The sequence below is a fragment of the Cuculus canorus genome, chromosome 7 (assembly GCF_017976375.1).
Source record: "Cuculus canorus isolate bCucCan1 chromosome 7, bCucCan1.pri, whole genome shotgun sequence".
NCBI lineage: Eukaryota > Metazoa > Chordata > Aves > Cuculiformes > Cuculidae > Cuculus > Cuculus canorus.
Window position 1 is genome coordinate 33202601 of NC_071407.1, and position 20211 is coordinate 33222811.

At 41.5% G+C, this 20211-nt stretch overlaps 1 protein-coding gene across 30 annotated transcripts in view; it reads left to right on the top strand.

The window, feature by feature from the left end:
* Nucleotides 1-5070: 5070 nt before the first annotated feature.
* Nucleotides 5071-20211, top strand: part of JAKMIP3 (Janus kinase and microtubule interacting protein 3) — a 96534-nt gene continuing 81393 nt past the window's right edge. For 13 of the 30 annotated variants that reach the window (XM_054071425.1, XM_054071420.1, XM_054071435.1 and 10 more), the window contains exon 1: nucleotides 5334-5491. The gene's annotated coding sequence lies outside the window, so the exon portion shown is untranslated. Of the gene's footprint in view, nucleotides 5209-5332; nucleotides 5492-5716; nucleotides 5814-12693; nucleotides 12834-20211 lie in introns of those variants that run through there. The other 17 variants (XM_054071430.1, XM_054071428.1, XM_054071431.1 and 14 more) reach the window with 5 other exon arrangements.

Here is a 20211-nt window from a genome sequence, read left to right on the forward strand (position 1 = left end):
TAGGTCTAAGGACTGGTGTGGCAGTAATTACTTGGGTAGTTATAATAAATATATATAAGTGTTGTGATGTCTAAAATGTGATGTCTGGGCTCAAGAGCTTGGGCTCACTGGTGGATGCCCTGGGCCCTCTCCCAGCCACCCTCTGCCCATGTAAAGGCCATTTGTGCCTTTGCTCCTGTTTGGAGTGGTGCTGCAGGTGCTGTGCCTGCTCCCAGCGCTGTTTCTGGAGCATTTGGATCTTCTGACCTGATTTACAGACATGCCTTTGTCTGATGATCTCTGGGCTGTTGATGAGGTGTGTTGCATCCGATCACCACCCTGCCCTGCTCACTTGGCGCAGGCAAAGAGAAGAGGCAAGAGAATCTGGTCATCCAGTCAAGTCAAGGAGAGCTTGAACAAACTCAGAAAAACTAAAGACCTTGTCAAAGAGAAGTGACAGTCCCTTTCTTCAGCACTAGTCCTCAGAAAGGAAGATGAGAATAATTCGGAAGTCTTTGGAAGGCAGGCAGACGAAGGCACAGTGTTTGTTGGACAGATGCTCGTTGCCAGCACTGCTTCCCAGGGCTCTGCAAGGTAGCTCTGCAAACAGCTTTATGCTTCTGCTGCCACCCAGCACTGAAACATCCCCGCCGCACAACACATCTCTCACACTCGCTTGCTTTTTGTCCTGTTTTCTGTTGACTGATCTTCCCTTCAGGAAATTGATTTACCAGAAGCTTTTTCTGCTTTAAGGCAGGTATAAAACAGGGTCAACTTAATCTTCTATACTAGTAGATATCACAGTACAACTGTGACAGCTTACCTCTGGGGTCTTTCATTAATAATTGGATTAAGTATTTCCTTATAAATCTTTATGGTAATAGATTTTTTGTTATTGACAGAAAAGCACTCTGCTGTGATCACAGAAAATTGTAAATTTGTATTGGATGAAATCTTTAAAAGCTTATTGATTTCTTAAGCTGTGCTCCTCTTTCAGGTTGGAACTCACTTTAATTTTGTTTACTTGCAAGTCAACAGAACGATCATGTATTGATTAGTTCTTTTCAAATCAGAGACAGTAAGATATGGTGCAGCCAGAGAGCAGTCTCACGACTGATTTGGGAGAATGTGCCTCCACCTTTTCAGATGGTGACACAGCTCCACGAAATGTGAGATGAAGCTTGCTGCTTCCGTCCTCCCCAACAGCATGGCACTCCCGCGTTGCTCATCCACCTTGCTCACCCTTGCAAAACGAAGGTCCTTAAAAGCTGCTAAAGTCTGACAACTACCTGTTTTGTTTTTTTTTTTTCCACTGCCAACAATGGCTTAGTTATTAACTTTCCTGGCTGCCTCTGGAAATCAAACCAGTGTGTATATTTTTATGCTGTGGATTTCTTGGAACGGTGTTCATCATTAACTACCAGACTGTTCTCAGATACTTGTTTCTGAGCTGTTCATTCTTGTCCATGCTGTTGACATGAGGAGATCTAATAGGTACACAGTCTATTGATTTGATTTCTTTATATCTGAGGTTTAAAAACCACAGCAATCTTGACAGAGTGGATTTGATTTAAGTGGATTTGATACAGTCAAAATGATCTACAGTCTTACGATATAATTCAAGATATGGTCTAAAGAAGGAAAGGAATTGGGGGTTAGGTTTACATATGATAATCATACCAGTTTAGGTTAGTGTATTTCTAAACTGATTTAAATGGGAAGAGTCATATATAGACACTCTTGAATTAGTTTATATTAGCTTAGAAGTTGATAAGATCGATGAAACTGTTGGGCACAATCCGTTGGGTTCTGCTGGGGAGCCTGAGCCAGCTGGCATCACAGGTAGGGAGCCCCTTGAGCTGCCTCTGGGGTGGCGAGACCTGAGCTGGAGCCTGCCTCTGCGGGAGGCTCTCTTCCACTCCTGAAGCCCCTCAAAAAAGGCAGCCACAAACAGCACTAGTTAGGAAAGCTGCTGGTGAGGACCCTGATTTTGTGCATTTCTTCTGGCAGCCCTAGAGCAAATTGGATTAGGCAGGGAGACTGTGAACAGGGCATACATCTTATAAATAATGACGGAAGCAGAGAGAAGTAAAATAATGTCTCCCCAATCCATCAGGACTTTTGAGAAACTAAATGAACACAGATGTTTTCTTTCGTATAATTTTTAGTTCTAGGTTTTAAAAGGTGTTTGCACTACAGGGATTGAGGACAAAATCTTCTTACACGAGAAATAAAACTTAGACTTGGGTGCAGAAGAGCCTGAGTTTTCTATTTGGGCCAATCTTGTTACTTTTTGAGGGGGATTTGATTTCTTCAAGTTTAATTTATGAGCATGCATCACTGTTTCTTGCATATGCTTGTCTCTTTTCTACGTGTTATTTCTTTCTTACAGCAATTTCCAATGTCCCAGTGACAAAAATCTGATTATTAGTACAATTCGTTCCTTACAGAATCATTACTTGGCTTTCCAGCCTGGACAGATGCAGGAAACAGGACTCATTAGTTGTACATTAGACTGTGTTTTAGATATTGAAATGGATACTCCACTGCTAGGACTCAGAAATATTGTTCCTTTACTTCTAAAAGATGCTCATAGAACCAAGTTTGACTTTAGAAATGCAGATCAAAACTTACCTGAAAGACAAGCAAAGAAGGCTCTCTCAGGACACTTTTATCTGGCTGTAACCCCGAGGTGTCGTTATTCTGCTCCAGAAGTTGAGGTGCAAAGCAATCTCCTGCGGAGTGAATGTGACCATCTATTGCTTCTGCTGTCTGCAGCAAAGCAGTGTCCCTGGTTATCAAAGCATTGCTTAATACCTTTTGCCTCAAATCTCGTTGTAGTATTTTCTTGACTAAAATGTTTCAGTTTGTTCCATTTGGAGAGAGAAAAAGAAAAAAAAGCTGCCTCTGGCATAACTATTGCAATCCCAGTGCTTTTGCTGGGCGTTTTGTACAACTTCTTCCGCATTTATCTCCAGCAACTACTGAGTAAGAGGCTGACAAAAAAAAAATTATGCCCAGTTTCTGTAGATAGCTTTGCAGAGCGCTACGTGTAAAATCACCTGTCTGACCTGCTGATCTGTATTACAGGTAAGTGGTAAACAGTATGCTGAGATTGCTGGAAAAGACAGAAATCAGAATGTTTAAAACAAACCCCAGACTTCTCTTGGTTTGCTTTTCAGCCTCTAAAATGTAAGAAGTTCTGACCGCTTCTAGTGTGAATTAGAAAAGTGAGGCATAACATTTTTTTTCAGCTCTTATTTACTTGCTAAGTTCAGGTTTTTAAAGATCATCAACATTTCTGTTCTACGTGATAAAGCACTGTGCGGTGGAGTGCTTTAGACAAGCCTGTCGTAGATGTAGCTCGGTAAATGGAAATTGCCAGAAGAATGTGCTTTCCCTAGCACTTGCCAGCTGAAAAACAAAACCCAATTCTTTGCATGATGTAAACCAATGATGGCCTCTTGCTTTCTATCACTTACAACACTGCTTTCAATGTTATTTGTTTTACTTACAAACTCCCACAAAATGTTGCAATTCAACTCTAAAAATAGAAACTGGTTGTATTTATCCAAGGGTTCAAAAGCTATTGTTTGCACAGCTCTCATCAGAACCACAGCGAGTCCTCGATTCCTGCGTTAAACTGGGGAACTGGCTGGAATATGTGTGGTTTGGTAGTTTGCTCATCGTGGAGTGGGCTGAGCTGTAGCGAGATGGTCTAATTTTAATTTGTGTGAGAAAGGAGCAAGGAAAAGTGCTGGGTTTTTTGTCAAAGCTGAAGACAGAGCTTTCTGGAGTTGGTAGCACACCTTTGCCTGTGTTTGATACTAAATGGAGTAGCTCTTTGTCTGTGGATTGCAGTGTCTGTTGCATACTGGTGGTTTGTTCCCGCAGACACTTACCGACTTCAGTGAGATGCAAAAAAGTCAGAAAGTTTCAAATAAGCAGCCAGGACTCTGGGGCTTAGGCAAAAACACCCCTCGAAATGAGGATTCCATGTCTGTGAGTGATACTCCTGTTTCATACCACACAAAACAGTACGAATGGACAGAAAAAAAGGAAAATTTTCGGTGTATGATTTTGATAGCAGCAAACAAAGAGATGCTGTTCTTGCAGCTTCCTATCACTAGAAATTTTGTCCTATTTTTGTCTTTCTAGATGTTTCTGTGAAGTAGATGTACATTTTGTTCTAATGGTTTCCTCAATGTATCTTTGTCAAAGGATGATTAAACTGCAAAGCAGGGGGAGGGAGCATGAGAAATACAGCAGTGGTTAACCGCAAAAATAGGAGCAAGTTCTGGTTGGAAGTAGCACACATTTCTTGGCTTTGCACTCAGGTGCTGCACAGAGTCAGGGGCTTTGGGTTCAGCAAAAACCATTTTTTTCAATGGAAAGTTTCAGATATTTGGGTATTGTTCAAGGGGGGAAATTCCCCCATGCCCTTCTTTCTGAAAACTGAGAATACATTTCAGGTAGGTTTCTGCTTTCCAGTCCTGTGCTCAGATCACTTTGTCATGCCTGTCAGCAGTTCAGTGACATTCACTGGGAATGCTTCCCAGTCTTCACTGTGAGAAAAATATGAAAAACAAATAAATAGGGCACATATGCTCTTTACTTCTAGATAATTTTGCAGCGTGAGGATATTATAAGTATCTTCTAACCAAATGCTTTAATTTTATCTGCATTTGTTATTCAGCTCTGAAGTAAAGTGGAATTTTCAGTGTGATGAGCATGAATATTGAAAAAGAGTATTTTTTCAGTTATGAAAAGCAGTGAAAGACAGCAAACTAGGGGTTAAAGACATGCTTTTCATATCTGCAGTGCTTGAATTCTCAAATCATACCTTACAAGGATTTTTAAAGACACCCGCCTTTTTTCCACTGTATTACCATTTCTACATAATTTTAGAGCATGGGGTTATTCAGGAATGACATTCCTATAAGAGATAAGCTCCAATACCTGGTCCCACACTTAGACATGTAAGGATTTTCATGTAACTCAGTTCCATCTCCTTTGCTCGGAGCAAGTGCAAAGGCTGCTAGCTATTTTTAAATCTGAATATCCTTCAGATCTTCTCTGCCTTTTTCAGTAATTTAGCTTCTGCTTCAGGAGGAGTTTAATTCAGATTTTGTCTGTACTGGATGCAAATCTTTTGCTTAATAATTAAGCTGAAGATGCAAGTCGTTCTGGCAGCATCCAGGTAAAAGGGGACCTCAGTCTGCATTGGAGGTGAGCTCTTTTTATACCAGCATGCTTGACTTGGGTTTCTGGAAGGGAGGGCTTTTGGTTTTCAGGGAGCTCTTGTGATGACGTGCCTGCACTCAGCTGCAAGCTGCAGTGACACTGCAATGGCTGAGGGGCGGCTGCTGGCTCTTCGCAATGAGCTCATTCTCCCCGGAGGGAGCAGGATTTACAGTGCATCACCCAGCAACTGCAGCCTTCTTGTGAAATTCATCTTTAGCTTCTCCCCAGTTAGGCTGGTCTGATTCTCCACTTTGGGGGTGTATACATGGTGAGCAGATTTTACTCTATGGTTGTTTTTTTTTTTTGTTTTTTTCCCTTTTTCTTCTCTGTCCTCTAAATGCTTCCCTGGACTGATTGATGAATTGTTTCTCATTCGATTCCACTATTCAGAGGATAGAGATGGAAAATATAATCTTACGCAGCAGGGATGGATTATTTTTTTTTAGCCTTTTGCAGCGTGAATCATAAAAATCCTTTTAAATCTGTCTGCTAGGAACAGTCTACATGTTTTAAAATGAAGTGCACTGCATACAAGAAGTGGTACTATCCTCAGGTAAAACAGACAAGCAGGGATGGAGTGTGCTTGTGAGGTTAGTTCCTATATGTGTTTATGCATATATAAATACGGACATAATACGTGTTTGTATATATCTGTATGTTACATGTGAATCATTTACTGCCTAAAGGCTTTGTATAATCCATTTTCAAATTGTATGTTTGGGATTACCCTCCTCTCCCCCTCCCCCCAGTACCCAATTTCTCTTTGGTTTGGTTAATAAACATAGCTCTGATTTGCAGCAGCTTTGCTTTAGGATGCCAGCAAGCCCTTCGAAGATAATGTTTCATCGGTTATGCAGGCTGCACCTTATTGCTCCATTTATTCATCAGGATCTTCATAGACTCTCCATCATGTCATTAAGTTGAAATGTCAGGGCCTGTAATTGCTGATAAATGTCCTCTGCAGCTGTTAATGTTGGTGTTTCAGGGTAACACAAGTTATGATGAATTACTTGTAAGAAAGTAATCTGGTTTCTGTGCTCACTGAGTAACTGACTTGGATAGTTCCTATTTTCTGAACTGCGATGCATATACTGTCTGTTTTGAGAACTGCTTCCTATTCTGTACTGTTTAACCTGTTAGATTAAAAAAAGAAAGTTCATTTTTTTTCAGCTGCTTGCTCCCTTGTTGGTTTTTCAATGTTGTGTCTCATCGAGATTTCCTTTCAGTTCATGTGGCTGTGCCTCTACTGGGACTGTTTAAAATGCAGACAGAAATTAGAAAACAAATGCATTGTAGTCAGATGTCTGTATGTCTGTAATTTCTCACATCATGATACTTCCAGAGAAATGTGTAGAGTGTAAAATAATAATTTACAGGCAGGAGGCATTCCTTGCTGTCGGTCTAGGCTAGCAGCAATCAGCTGGCATTCTTAACCTACCAACTATTCTACATTTTTGCACTTCTCTGTGTGTTTAAGTGCATGGCAGGTGCTTAAAGTATGCTCAGAAATGGAAAGTTTGGTGTAGGGGCTGCCTTAATACTTTACTTTTGCATTGGACTTTCTGTCTATTTTGTATTGGCTCTTGTCAGCTTTCTGACTGCTAACTGCTTATTCTTCACCTGGAAATATCAGACTGGCAGAAAGTTTAGCTTTTGTCGTGGTGAATTTGAAGGGAAAAGACATTGGTATAAGGATACAAGATCTCTTTGACCAGAGGAAGTTGCATTTGTCGCTGGGGCTCTGATGGAAAAAATAGCACCCCATTTTAAGATTACTTTTAAGAATGTTCTTAAGGCCCATTGGTTATCTGTAAAAATTCCAGTCTTGAATATATTTGTGTGTGCCTATAAATCTTAGCCTTATTATATGTTTTGAAAGTGACAGTTGTCAACACCTCCTACTTGGTGAAGTTTCAGAAAGTTTCCAAGTGCTCTGTCAATTTGTTTGAAGAACAAAACTTTGCTTCACATCTCCCTGCCGAATACATCTCTGAAATATTTTCTTTTATTGCAGATGGCTCTAATTCAACATAGAGTCAGCAACTGAATGTTAACAAGTGAAGACCTTTAAATCATCATTTTTTTTTAAAACACTTTCCTATAAATCATAGAATCATAGAATCGTAGAATAGTTTGGGTTGGAAGGGACCTTAAAGATCATCCAGTTCCACCCCCTCTGCCATGGGCAGGGACACCTCCCACTGGCTCAGGCTGCCCAAGGGCCATCCAACCTGGCCTGGAACACCTCCAGGGATGGGGCAGCCACAGCTTCCCTGGGCAACCTGGGACAGGGCCTCAACACCCTCATGGTGAAGACATTCTTCCTTATGTCCAGTCTAAATCTGCCCCTCTCCAGTTTATACCCATTCCCCCTCGTCCTATCCCCACAAGCCTTTATGAACAGTCCCTCTCCAGCTTTCTTGTAGGCCCTTCATGTACTGGAAGGTCACTATAAGATCTTCTTGGAGCCCTCTCTTCTCCAGGCTGAACAACCCCAACCCTCTCAGCCTGTCCTCGTATGGAAGGTACTCCAGCCCTCCGATAATCTTTGTAGCCTCCTCTGGACGTTCCAACAGCTCCATCTTCTTATGCTGAGGATTCAAGAACCGGACGCAGTATTCCAGATGAGATCTGACAAGAGAGGAATAGAGGGGCAGAATCCCCTCCCTCGCCCTGCTGGCCACACTGCTTTTGATGCAGCCCAGGACATGGTTGGCCTTCTGGGCTGCGAGCATTGCCAGCTCATGTCGAGTTTCTCATTGACCTTCTCATCGACCAGCACCTTCTCATCGACCAGTCCTTCTCCGCAGGGCTGCTCTCAATCACATCATCTCTCATCGTGTACTGAAACTGGGGATTGCCCCGACCCAGATGTAGGACCTTACACTTGGCCTTGTTGACCCTCACATGAGGTTCTCACAGCCCCACTTCTCTAGTCTGGCCAGGTCCCTCTGGATGACATCTCATCCTTACGGTGTGGCAACTACACCACTCACCTTGGTGTTAAAATATTTGTCTTCTAAGCCTATCATCTTCTCTAGTGCAGCTCTTCATGTAAAATCAACAGCATAGGTTCAGCTTAAATGGAAAAATAATAAAAAAAGAAGATTCTAAAAGTTTTACACAAGCCAAATGACAAGGATGTAGGATTTGAACACAACGATATTACAATCAACTACTCTGTTTGTGAGACTCTAACAAGACTGAGTAATTTTAAGACAGATATCAGCATTTATATTAATATATGTTATGGTAAAAGCAGACAAATATTAGCCAACACTTCAGACTTCCAAATTAAATCGTTCCTGGAATCCTATCCTTATTGGACCGCAACTGGCTGGTAGCATTTATCTGCATGTGAAGGAAAGGGGGAGCTTCCTTGTCTCTAAAGCATCAGGTGTTGGCTGATGTTGGTGGCAAAATACTAAGCAATTCCTACTGGTGGTCTGACCTAGAAAGGTAATTCCCTGATTTTCCTGTGGCACTTACAGCCAAATACTCTCTAGAAAAATAGACCTAAAACCCCCAAAGTTCTCAGAAATTTAATATATTTCTGTAGAAATTATTCTAGTGAAGAATGACATCCTTATAGATTTTCTTAAAAAACTCTTCAGTTTTATGCAAATCCACAAATCATTACTTCCAGGAACATGTGGTTAGGGATTTGTTATTCACTGACAATGAAGAATCAAGATGTAGGTTCAATCCTCCAGCATGACCCTCCCTTTTGTAGTCCATAAAAGCAGAGGCAGTGTTTGAGGAGAAATTTTTCAGAAAGGCTTGAGAAAATATCTGGAGGACAATATTTCTTTCCTCAAACACTCGCAAGTGTCAGGATGTGGAGTGTTGGCTTTCTTTAAGCCCAATAAATATTCTATTGTGCCACTTTTTGGAGTTATTCCACCAGTGCCGGGGTCGTTTGACCTTGATAAGGTCGTGTGCAAGCAGGGACCTTGTTTTCCATGGAGCTCAGGTGAAGAGTCAGTTTAAGATGCAGAATGGCAGAATGTGTCTTTTCTGACGTTTTAACTCATGTTTTGGGGATCTGATTTTCTCCTGTTATTGGTTCCAGGCTCAGCTTCCATTTCATAACGCAGCTGGGAGGCCAGGCTGCGGGTTTGGCTTTTGAAGGACTTTTGCAGACTAAGTGGGATGAGATGTCCTAGGACTAACCGAAACCTGCACCTGGTCTGGAGAGCTGCTGCCCAATTTATGTTGGCTATTGCACGAGGCTAATTTTGTCATAGTTCATAGTGAGAATTTATTCCGCTGGAAGTAGGTTGGTATTGATTGCAGAGCAAATTGTTAGCTGTGCAAGACTGCTGTGGTGTGAAATGCTGTTTGGAGAGGCCATCAGTCTGTGTCAATCCCGATTCCTTTATTTCAACCCTCTGAAAATCAGTATAGATCTAAATGATTCAGCTTGGGCTTTTAATACCAAAAAGACTTCTCATCTTTTTGTTAACTGCTCTGTTTTGTCTTGCATTACCCTTAGTTGCACAATAGATGTGCCCCCTGGCATGGACTGCAGGTAAAGGACAGCATTAATGAACTCCAGATGGCACATACTATGTTTCACTGGGATGCAAATCTGAAACAAACTCCATAGTAATGGTGTTTAATTAAAAAAGAAGTTACACACAAAAGGCCTAATTCTGATGCCACTGAGCCAATGTCAGAAATCTTACTGACTTCACCGAATCAGACCATGCCCAGGGAGAGAACTTTGCCAAATATCTGAAGTGTCTGAAGATGTACTGATTTGCACTAACTTCTAGTAGGACTCCTTCACTAATATTCCCATTTGCCATATTCCTGAAAAGCTTTTGCTACATTTTGCATTTTATCTAATTCTATGCTAAAAGAATGATTTGATACCTTTTGTAGCCATCTCCATAACAAGTGAATTCTAGCCATGGTTTATTATAAGAATGTGTCTAGTTTGGATGAGGAGAGCGCTTTTAAACCAAATCTCTTGATGATACCTGTTTGCACTTTTGTTTGCATGATGGTGTGGTCTCAAGATCCACAATCTGAATTCCTTTTGAATCAGGAGGTGTTTTCCAACCAGTAACTGGTGCTTATACTGCGGGATGATGCTAGATTCTGAAGTTCCATAATATTGACTTTTCATAGATACAGGGTTCTTTCTTGTATGTGCTATTTTCTTAGTCTTATCTAAAAAGAAATATCAGCAAAGAAAGTTAATTAAAAACTTGAAAGCATAATACAAATCTGATGCAACCATCCAAAGCTCGGATTTTTCTTTACTTCAAAGCCTAAGTTTCAGATTTTCATATAAATAGGAAAAAAAAAGTTTCCTAAATATAGTCATGATGTGGTCATGTTTGTAAAAGTAGACAGTAATTTATAGCCACAGCCTTTGTCACTTCAGAGAGTTGCAAAGATTCCTGTACCACGATGTAACACCAGAATTTTGCCCTGGTTCAAAGACAGGAGCTAGCAAGTTCCAAGTGTTTGATCCATAGCAGTAAATATCCGTAGTGATTTATGGGACGCTTGTTGGCATTTTTATCTTTACATATTGCTTTTGTTGTTAGCAAAATAAAATTATGAATCACAACTCATTATTTCATTATTATCTAATTAATTCTTTCATGTTAGGAAAGGCCAGATTATCCTGACAGTATTTCTTGGGAAATGCTTTTTGTGTTGGATGGGAAGGCAGATTATACATATGGTTCAGTTCAATGAAGAGTGGTTGGAATACACCATAATTTCTAAGGGAAAATGAGGCAGAGAGTGGAGTGCGTGGCTGTGAACACGCAGGCGCTGGGAGCACAGGCAACCACAGTCATTGCTCAGCTCTTCCACCCACCTTCCACAAAGTCTTTCCCTGTCTGGAAAACGAGGGTAATCATACACTGAGCAGGTTGAAGCTTGCTGAAGGAAACATGATGTGAGAGTGAGTCAGGTCTTGCTGCTCTGACTTGTGTGATGGTCGCTGGTAGTTTCAAGATCTCTACTTGGCATTCAAAGCAAAGGAAGCTACAGGCAAAGGAAGTATTTGCATGAAGTTAGTAAAGCAAAAAAATGCAAAGGGTCATAAAGGAAAATTTATTAGCTTGGTCTGTAGTAATAATAGGTAAATGCAACATACACTGACTTAATGGTCAATATTAATCTGTTTTTATCTCAGATGGTGTTTGCGGTTGTCAAAAGCCTTTTCTCTCCAATCAAAGCAGTTTTAGGATTGCTACTCTTTTGAACGATTACTTAAAAACTTACTTTACTGGTGGGTCACAAGTTGATTTTTTTGCTGCATAAACTGTCTCCTTTACCAGTTCATAGAATCATAAAATACTTAGGCTTAGAAGGGACCTTAAAGATCATTTGGTTCCAGCCCCCGCTGTCCTTGTAGGAAGTATTAGGGGGCTTGCTTGTGTAAACAAACGTCTGATATTTCCACAAGGGCACTGTCTTACGGTGTCCATAACTCAGAGTGCTGCCGGGAGCCACGGGAGACTTCCATTCACTCCAGTTGGTGCCTGCATGTTCAGGATTCGAAGGGCTCAGGCAGTCTTGTCATGCCGGGATGAATTATTTATTATTTATTTTGCTTGCATAAGGATTCATTATAGGTTTTGACACTTTTACCTTTTGCTCCTGTCTTCTTTTTTTTCTCAGTATTTTATGCAAAGAATTCTCAGGTGCTGTTCAGGTCTGCCTACAGAGGTTGGGAAGGTGGCAGGGAAAGGCTCGCTGTGCTTATTACCCGTCAGACACTGGGCTATTCTGCTTCTGTTGTTTTCATCTCCCAGCTTATTTTTTTCCTGCTCCATAATACAGACTGTAAATTGATTTGGCATCTGATGCTGGAACGGCTCAAATAGCCACGTGACAGACATTGAGAAGGACTTCACTTTAGAAAGTATATTAAAGGCTGGTTTTTATCTCACAGGATCACAGATAGCAACATTTAGCAGCACAGTTAGAGAAAAATCAAAACAAGCTCTTGAAACAACAGGAGGTGTTTTGGTTTCATTTTCTCTCCTTTTCCCAAGGCTGGTTCCTGGATTTGTAGCTGCGAAAATTCCAATACCATATATTCCTCATAGCGGTTTATGTGATTTATACGGACAAAACCATCACTGTCAAAGATTTCTATTTCTCTGGTTTGCAAGCTTGTAGTAGAAGGGAAATCTCATTATGCTCAGCTGCCCTTAGGATACGTTCAGGCTTAGCAGGAGTTAAAAAAACAAGTTGTTTGCTCACAGGTGCCCCTCATTACACTGTCAATTAGCCCAGCAGGCTGAGAAGTGCTGACCTGGTTTTAGGCAGAGCCTGGCAGGGGTGTCTCAGGGAGTTTTTTAAGCAGCTCTTCATAAGCAGAGGCAGTTTTGTTGCGGTTTTTTTTTTTTTTTTTTTTGGTTAGGACTCTTCCTTTTTTTTCCTCCTCTTACCGGAGTATTTGTGTGTTGCTTGAGATTAGTGTATGGTTTTGGCCTGTCAAGGTTTTATAATCGTGAATTAAGTGAAAACGAAGTGGAGAAGTGAGCAACTCAGAAAATGGAAGGTACTACAGATTTGAAGAGGAATGGATAAAGAGAGGGATGCTCGATATGCTCCTGTCCTTTATGAAGGAAGCAGTGAGTAAGGATGGCTGAGAGAGGCAAAGTGGGCAACGCAGAGGATGGGGAAAGAAACTGAGTTTGTGTGTCAGATTCTTCATCAAGCGTAGGAGGAGAAAAATACAACTATGCTCTTTTTCCCCCCTCAAAGTTTGTTTTTGTTTCTTTTACTGTTATTTTGTTTGTTCAAAGGGAAAATCTGAAATGGAGAGGTGTGTGAAGTGACTTTCTTTAGAAGCGGGTTACCATCCCGGTAACCAGCGGGTTGGCAGTAGATGGGCAGAATCAATTTGGAATTGACAGAGATGGTGCATCCAAAGCCCCAGGAGAGCAGGAAGATGAGCAAAACCCTCAGAACACCCGCAGGCAGCTGGAGTGAGCTCTGCTGCTGTGTAACGTGCTGCTTGGTAAAGGACTTGTAAAAAATTGCCATGAGGCTCTTAATGTAAAACTCTTTCCTCTCTTACTTGTAAGTTGCATAACATTATAAGAAAAACAATATGAGATTTTTTTTTTTTTCCTGCCAAAATTTAAGCTGAGGTGGAGGAATCCCTTTTGCTCTTCTATTAATGGTCTGAGTTGTGAATACTCCTTTACCATGTGAAAGCCTTCAGGAACACCACCACGGGGATGGCAGAATGAATTAATGCTGTACCGGGGATGGCAGAATGAGTTAATTTTGTACCTGGCACAGGGCTCAATGCAGGTGTGAGCAGCTGTTGCTGGGCTGGTGTCTTTTGGGCAGAGCCTCTGGCATTGACTGCCTGGGAGAGCTGAGACTCCAGAATCTCAATGGAAAGCCTGTATTTTGCTTGGGCAAAGGAAACTATAGGCGGTAGACTTTTTTTCCTGGTTTCACTCCATTATCCCCATCTATATCTGTCACTACAGAGAGACATGTATGGCACGGTAATGAAGAGGCCTCAGGACAGGGGCTGGCCTTATAGCATGGCTTGTGTTTACTCTCCAGTGTCTCTAGAAACCTCTCATGAGGAACATCTTTGCGGTGAGCAAATGATTTTCATGGCTCGTGATGCATTTCCTTTCCTAGATAAGATGTTGGGCATTTTGTGTGTGTGCAGAGTTCATGCCGGGGTGAAAAAAAACCAAACTTCTTCCATCAGCTGGAGGCTAGAGAGCCAAGATACTCAGCAGAAGCAAACTTACACCAGCACTGAGTGCTTTTGAAAAGTACAAAATGGCTCTGAACAAGCAAGATGCTCATTCAGTGGCATTAATCTGTTCACTGGTATTGGCAAGGGGCTGGACATCGGTACCAGTTCTGGTTTAGTTGTCCATCCCAGCATAATAACTGCTTTGCATCACCCTGATGCTGTCAGAAATGTTTGGATGTATTTTATGGCGAGAGCAGCGACAGTTATGATGTGAGGGGTGGAAGGGAAGTTGCTGATTAATTCCATGTTGGGGATAAAACATGTGGAGCTAAAGAAAAATTCGTACTTCTGCTGAAAATATCACAGTCATTTAAAAATAAGTCACTCGACTGTGTTTGTACTGAAGAATATTATACAGGCATGAATATTATTCTTCTGCTTGTATTTCTGTGTCAGTCAACAAACAGTGGTATCAAGTAGTGTTAATCAGCTCGAGAGTAGATGTACCTCCTGGGAAGGGATGTCTACTTGGAAATAGATGTACACGTAAATCTCCAAATCATGAGTGAAAGTCAGGGAGCAAAAGATGCAGGGATTTCTTCAAGAACAGATGAATCTTTGGAACAGAGTTTGAAGGTATTGCTGTATATCAGCACTAAAAGAGACTACGTAGTTCAGTTACTAATAAAGATGGTCCTGGAAACTGTGGAATATATTGCCCTTGCCTTCAGCCAACCCTTGGGCTTAAGGCCTTATCTTTTCGTTTGCTTTAGCATCTGTTATCTCTTTATCACTTTAAATATCGCTATTTCTAGGAACGTATGTAGTAACTCTGGGTGTGATTCAAACCCCTTGACTCCAAACCCGTGCCTTCAGCTGCCCTTCGTGCTGGGCTTTGCCCCTTTTGGCAGTGACACAAACTCGCCGAGTGCCTTCGCACTGAAGCTGCTGTTCACCAACAGCCTCCTGGCTCTTGGAATCATAGAATCATAGAAGAGTTTGGGTTGGAAGGGACCTTAAAGATCATCTAGTTCCAACTCCCCTGCCATGGGCAGGGACATCCCACTAAATCAGGCTGCCCAAAGCCGGTCCAGCCTGGCCTCTTGCTTGTTGCCTCTTGCTGTTAGTGGTTTGCAGCCCGAAGGCTGCTGCCGAGCGTGTGCCTGCATCGTATGCTTAACACGCTTACTGGCAAGATGAGCCATCGACTGATGGCATTCTGACAGTTTTACTGTCCCAGCTCGCCTTGCTGCCGCAGCCGTCCAACGCTGCTCTTCGAGCTGCGTGGGCAGAGCATGTAACTAACTAATTAAAGTGTGAATAATGAAGAAAGCAAATGAATACTTAAAATCGTGGCTCAGAATCTGCTTCTAGGCAAGTAAACAAATGTTAGACTAGACTTGAGGTGTAATTCCCTGGGGTATCTGGGATGGTTTTGCCTTTTGAGCTTCTGATAAAAATAATCTTTAGTGCTCAGATAGGGTGGAAGGGTGCTTAGTGTTGGATATGACCTCTGACTGATTTATGACATAATACCATACCAAACCCTAGTTACTTTGATAGATTCGTTTTTATATAGATGCATACACACATGGATATATATGAGGCTCTCTACAAAGACTATAAACCCTTTAGGAAAAGGGAAGTCAAACAAAAGAGAAACTGATTTTTTTTTTTTTTTTCTTAAAAAGCTTTTTCCCCACTATGATCAACAGACCTGAAATGTTTTACACTGGTAAGAACAATAATTACTATTTTACCCAGAAGACTTTAAACATAACATCAGTTACATTCACTGATGTAAACGGAGACGTTTCCTCACATGGTGAAAAAGGCAACAGACCCCTTTTGCTAGGAGCAACAGGTGATAGCGTGCAGAACTTTGGATGTTGATTAAAAAATGATGACTTTTGTTTATCTTTCACGTTTCAAAAAACTTAGGTTTGGTTTGTTGGCTCAAGGCTGTAATTATGAATATTGTTTCATGAATGTTTTTTTCATATTCATGTGACTCATCTATTTAAAGTAACACAAATGCATGCTAATGTCCCTCAAGTTTCCTTGAGTTTTGGTTTCCAAAGTAGCTTGGCTCACTGTGAGTCAAAATTTTGAGACACTGTTTCATATTATTTGCAGACAAAGTCACGTTTATCACATCAGTTTGAGGCCATCAGTCATGCAGGTTGGATTAATAGCTATTTCTTATAAATATGTATTTATTTAATTACTGTTTTGTTTTCATATGGAAGTTCAAACCAGTTTCTGTGTTTGCATTGTGCCCTGCCTACCGCCTGTGTATAAAGTCTGTATTAAACAACAGATATGAAGGAAATGAAAACCTGAATGGGCCTGACTTGCGCCTGGAAAATAGACTATTGCTTCATTTCTTCTACAACTTGTAACAGTTTTAGGTCATTGTTTTTCAAAAATGCCTTTGTGCAGTAAATCATAAGCACTTTATGCTCAACTGCTTTTCAGAAATGTGCGACTGTCTTAATTGCTGTATCATTCATGAGAAGAGGGGTAGAAAGGAGCTTATGTAGCCAAAGCTAGGATCTAAAATGTCACATCTGGCAGGCTCACAGTACCTCTTCATATAGTTTAATTTGGATTCTGAAATACTTGCAATATTCTCTCTGGGATATAGGTTGGCGTTCTTTTTTTAAGCATTGTATCACATCTACTTTGAAGATGAAGCATGAAAATTTATTTTTAGCATTTGCTGCTAAGTCATCAGAGATGATAAAGGACAAAGAAGAACATAATTTATAGGCCTCTTCTCTTTGGCAACAGCAAGAAAAATAAACATCCTGCTTTGTGGTTGAGTATAAAGCTTTTCTTTCCAAACCCCTCTTGAATTGGTCTGTTAGAGCTGATTTGGTCAGAGCAGGAGGAGACCCATTCCTTGTCCTCTCTGTTTGGTTTCTTAATGTTTCTTTAAGAAACAAACCAAGTGCAGATTGCACGTAGACAGTTCCGTGCTTTGTGGATTTGCTCTGAACACGGAGATCCTTGGATGCAAGCTACTGCCGGGCAAGAGGGTGGCATCATTCCCGTGGTGCTGTCTCTCTGCTGTTCTGTGTCAACTACAGTGATGGGATCCAGCTGGTCTTGCAGCCTTGCTGCGCTTAGGTTGAATTTTATCTAGGTTCCTTTGAGATTTTGGGTTTCCATAGAGGGACAGCCCATAGTAGCGCACAACAGTGAAAACTATTGGCATAGTCCATGCAGTAGCTCAACTGAAACATCTCAGCGAGGTGGTTGTTAACTTCTCCCAGAATGAAAGGTGATAGGATGAGAGGGAATGGCCTCAACTTGCGCCACGGAGGTTCAGATTAGACATTAGGGAAAAATTTCTTCACCAAAACGGTTATTGGACACTGGAACAGCTGCCCAGGGAGGTGGTCAAGTCACCATCCCTGGAGGTATTTAAAGGGAGGTAGGTGAAGTGCTTAGGCATATGATTTAGTAGTGGACACGTACAGCTGGGCTCGATGATCTCGAAGGTCTTTTCCAACCTAGCGATTCTATAATCTCAGAAATGTTTTTCCTTGTTGAGAAAATTCTTTCTGCCTTTAAGCCTCTCCCAGACAGAATCAAACTTGCCACCTGTCACAAATGCATTCTTCTTGGAAGAAAATGTTGGAAAATAAGGCTTTTAAACTCTTGTCTTTAATTAAATGTAAGCAATTCTAAAAACTAAAATGTCATTCTAAAACACTTTATTTTCAATCATCATTGCATTTTTTCTTAATCTCAATGTTTTGACTAAAAGGATTGAGAAATAGACCCATCATAAAAATTCTTCAGTCAAAGTTCGTTGCAGTAGCTGTGCGCTTCAGATATTGCCTTTAGCCCGTGGCCCTTTGGAACCTCGCAGTACATACAATTTACTGATCCGCAGTGGAGAAAAGAGAATATGAGAAGAGAAAACACAGGGCAGGGATGCAGTCACTGTCTGCTAGGAGACAGGCAGAAGACAGTCTGAAATAAAGCAAAGCACATCCAGGGCACGGCTTCGCAGGCAGCCTGGGCTCCATAGCAACTGCAGCTGCTCCCATCAGGAGGGATTTGAGTGGGATTGGGTTTTGTTTTGTTTTTTTTTTTAAAGCTGCTGCGTGGGTAAGTTGTTCCCGTGTATACGTTTGTTTTCAAAATCTTGTTGGCTACAAACCCATTTGCCAGTGAAGAAAATCACCTTTTCCTTCAGTCCAGTTAGGAAGAGAAATGCTACCGCTGCAAATGGATTGAGCGCGTCTTGCTCAGCCCTCGCGGATCACGTCACCTGGGCTGTGTCTTCCAAGTAATTTCACTGGGGAGTAACATGCACGCAATGCTTTCTTGTCCAATAGGGAGGAACAGGATCTATTTGCATCTTTGGCTCTGAAGTATGAGGAAAGGAAGGAATAGAGATTCCCAGCTGGCAATAAGGCACATATACTGGGCTTTTCAGAAGCTCATGATAAGACTTGTTTTCTTTTTCCTTTCATAGTGCCGCATGCTAAAAAGCTGCCCAGTTGGGTGTCAAAGCAATTTTTTTTTTGCCTTAGACTGTGCTATAAAGAGAAGCAGGAAGGTAAAAAGTGTGAGGAAAGGCAAGTTTTAATAACAGAAAATGCCTACATAGTGCAAAACAAGATATTAATTTTATCCATTATATCCATTTTAAGGGTATTATAACAAAAACAAAGCAGTGGAAATCAGGAGCCAGACTGCACACAAAATCAGGGAGGAAGAAATAGAGATGTTACAGCCTTTTCTCCCATCTTTCTCCCTGCTTTTCAGAGACGTTGCCACTGTTAGTGTATAACTGGGCTGTATCTGGTGGGATTATCTCCTTGTGGGAGGATTCCAACTGGTGCCTTCTGGCGCTTTGAAGGAAGGTCAGTGTGTTCACCAGCTGTGAGCAGAAACTTTTGCAGCGGGAGGACAGCCAAGCAGGCAGAATGGCTGCACAGAGAGCTCTTGTGGTCTTCTCACAGGTTCTGAGTCTTGCTATTTTAAATTGTGATTTTACAGCGCTTCAGGCAATATTGATTTTTTTTCTTTTTTTTTTTATTCAACTATGCACCTTACGGTCTTCTGCGTGCTGTGGAAGTTTTATTCTTATGTTTTCTTACTCATTTTCTCATTTAATCCATTCTACAGTTCTCAACTATACCTTTTATTTCTCATTTTACGCCAGTGGCTGCGTCAGCTCTGGGCCAATGTTTCTGCCTGTGCAGTTGGTTAGATCTATAGATGTTGATGATGGAGCCGGTAGATTTAGTGTGGCTACAGGCAGATGTTGTAGTTGTTGAAGACAGCGGGTGACGCTGACCTGTGCAGCCCTGGGTGCGTGGCACAGGCTCTGCAGCACATCGCTCCCAGCCAGTGCTGCTTCTCCCTGTAAGGTCCTGTCATCACCAACAGGAACCTCTTCCTTTTCTCATCGCAAATGTCACTCCCGAGTACAAGGCTGGTGGCAGTGCAGCCGTACATAGCTTTTGATGTTTGTGATAATGTGCTGGTGTGGACAGATGCTCCTTAAAGGCTCCCTGCTATCCCCTTTGTCTGTCTTTGTGCCCTGTGGTACTGGTGTGTCATCTCTGACACGGTGTTGGATGTGGGCCACAAGGAGAAAGTGCCAGCTTTGGAAATACATCTGCTGGCAGGCAGGACTCGGCGCCAGGGCAGCAGCACGAGGGTTTTGACAAGGCATGAGTCTTGGGTGGTTTGTGAAGCTTTCCTCGTCGCTGCTTTTTTATCCCACATCCCTTAACCATGGGCTATCCCATGGTATGCAATGAATTAAGGCTCTTTATTAGAAGAACTAATTTGAATCTCTCACTGGTGAAAACCTGCCAGACTACATCTGGTGGACTTTAATATTTCAATTATTTAAACAGTTTTATAGCAGCAGAGAGATGTAAAAATTATATGCTTATAAATCCAGCACCATTTTTGGGCTGCTGCTGGGCTACCCTGTATCTGAAGACCCCCATGGTCAGAAATTTTGTAACCATAAGAACTTTACTAAATCCACTGAGATTTGCAGGGGATGATTTGGATTCAGTTGTATGAGGAATGGCAAAAAACCCAAGAAGATCCTTGTGTCTAAATGACATTTCTCCTAATTAAAAAAAATTGAAGGGAAAGGCTTTATGTAATTAAAGTACATATTTGCTCATTTATCACGGGGTGAACTCTCAAGCACTTCTTGGTTAGATGTTTCTGGAAGTAAACTTAGAGCTTTTGTTCTCCATAGTAACAGGCTAATCATTCATCTGAGCAATTATACT